The 2500-nt window shown below is 25.6% G+C and overlaps 1 protein-coding gene across 1 annotated transcript in view; it reads right to left on the bottom strand.

Annotated features, from left to right (window-relative positions):
- Nucleotides 1-2500, bottom strand: part of wt1b (WT1 transcription factor b) — a gene marked incomplete at both ends in the record, with an annotated part of 30020 nt that overhangs the window by 7407 nt on the left and 20113 nt on the right. The gene's annotated exons all lie outside the window — the stretch shown is intronic.

The following is a 2500-nucleotide window of genomic DNA, read 5'->3' as shown; positions in this document are numbered from 1 at the left end:
TATTATATTATATTATATTATATTAGGTTATATTATATTATATTATATTAGGTTAGATTAGATTAGGTTAGATTAGATTATATTAGATTAGATTATATTAGATTAGATTAGGTTAGATTAGGTTAGGTTAGATTATATTAGATCAGGTTAGGTTAGATTATATTATATTAGATTATATTAGATTATATTAGATTAGGTTAGATTAGATTATATTAGATTAGGTTAGGTTAGATTAGATTATATTATATTAGATTATATTAGATTAGATTAGGTTAGATTAGGTTAGATTAGGTTAGATTAGATTATATTAGATTATATTAGATTATATTAGGTTAGATTATATTAGATTAGGTTAGATTAGGTTAGATTAGATTATATTATATTAGATTAGGTTAGGTTAGATTAGATTATATTAGATTATATTAGATTAGATTAGGTTAGATTAGGTTAGATTAGGTTAGATTAGATTATATTAGATTATATTAGGTTAGATTATATTAGATTATATTATATTAGATTAGGTTAGATTAGGTTAGGTTAGATTATATTAGATTATATTATATTAGATTAGGTTAGATTAGGTTAGATTAGATTAGATTATATTAGATTATATTAGATTATATTAGGTTAGATTAGATTATATTAGATTATATTATATTATATTAGGTTAGATTAGGTTAGGTTAGATTATATTAGATTATATTATATTAGATTAGGTTAGATTAGGTTATATTAGATTATATTATATTAGATTAGGTTAGATTAGGTTAGGTTAGATTATATTAGATTATATTATATTAGATTAGGTTAGATTAGGTTAGATTAGATTATATTAGATTAGATTATATTAGGTTAGATTAGGTTAGATTAGATTATATTAGATTATATTAGGTTAGATTAGATTATATTAGATTAGATTATATTAGGTTAGATTAGGTTAGGTTAGATTATATTAGATTGTATTATATTAGATTAGGTTAGATTCGATTATATTAGATTAGATTATATTATATTAGGTTAGATTAGGTTAGATTAGATTATATTAGATTAGATTATATTATATTAGGTTAGATTAGGTTAGATTAGATTATATTAGATTATATTATATTAGGTTAGATTAGGTTAGATTAGATTATATTAGATTAGAATATATTATATTAGGTTAGATTAGGTTAGATTAGATTATATTAGGTTAGATTAGATTAGATTAGGTTAGATTAGGTTAGATTAGATTATATTAGGTTAGGTTAGATTATATTAGGTTAGATTATATTAGATTATATTAGATTATATTAGATTATATTAGGTTAGATTAGATTAGATTAGATTAGATTAGATTAGATTAGGTTAGGTTAGGTTAGATTAGATTAGATTAGATTAGATTTGATTAGATTAGGTTAGATTAGATTAGGTTAGATTATATTAGATTCGATTAGATTAGGTTAGGTTAGATTAGATTAGGTTAGATTATATTAGATTCGATTAGATTAGGTTAGGTTAGATTAGATTAGGTTAGATTAGATTAGGTTAGATTAGGTTAGGCTAGATTAGATTAGATTAGATTAGGTTAGATTAGGTTAGATCAAATTAGATTAGATTAGGTTAGATTATATCAGATTAGATTAAATTAGATTAGATTATATCAGATTAGATTAGATTATGTTAGATTAGATTAGATCATATTAGGTTAGATCCAGTTAGGTTAGATCAGATTAGTTTAGGTTAGGTTAGATCAGGTTAGGTTAGATCAGATTAGTTTAGGTTAGGTTAGATCAGGTTAGGTTAGATCAGATTAGGTTAGGTTAAATTAGATTATGTTAGGTTAGGTTAGATTACATTACATTAGATTAAAATGTATTCTCATTATACAGCGCAAGTACAGTACAACGAAAAGAAGTTTGGCATCCAACCAGATTCCAAATGTAGCAGTAAAGTGGACCAGCAATATACGATGTACAGGTGATTAAACTGGGTACAAAATATACAAATTAGTACTACTGAGTGTAGTGCTAATCAGATGTATGTACAGAGTTGTAGTATAATATATACAGTGATTTAGTTATATGGTAGTAAGTCATACTGTCCAGCAGTGTACCTAGTAGTAAGAGTAGGATATGTACAGATATAGATAATATCTACAGATATGTGCAGGTAAATACGGACAGGTGAGAGGTCTGGCACCCCATTGGCTGTGGAAGTGGGTCGATTCCAAGGTACACCTGAGGAGGAGCGGTTGTGTGTTCTCTGTGATCTGGGAGTGGTGGAGGATGCATTTCATTTTGTTTTTCACTGCCCCTTGTACACCGACTTGAGGAGGGTTTTATTTGAGAAAGTTCCATTTATAAATCCGGATTTGTTTTGGCAGTCTGAGAGTTGTATGTTGAGTTGTTTTTTTTGTGAAGGAGATTTTCAGTTTTGCAGGATTTTTGGAGAAAGCATGGCACTTGAGACAAAACACATTATATCCTATATAATTGTATATGAATTCCTCTTGTTTCTT

This window comes from Notolepis coatsorum (assembly GCF_963971535.1).
Source record: "Notolepis coatsorum genome assembly, chromosome: 20".
NCBI classification, from domain to species: Eukaryota; Metazoa; Chordata; class Actinopteri; order Aulopiformes; family Paralepididae; genus Notolepis; species Notolepis coatsorum.
The sequence above is the reverse complement of the archived record's forward strand: the minus strand, read 5'-3'. Positions and strand labels throughout refer to the sequence as shown.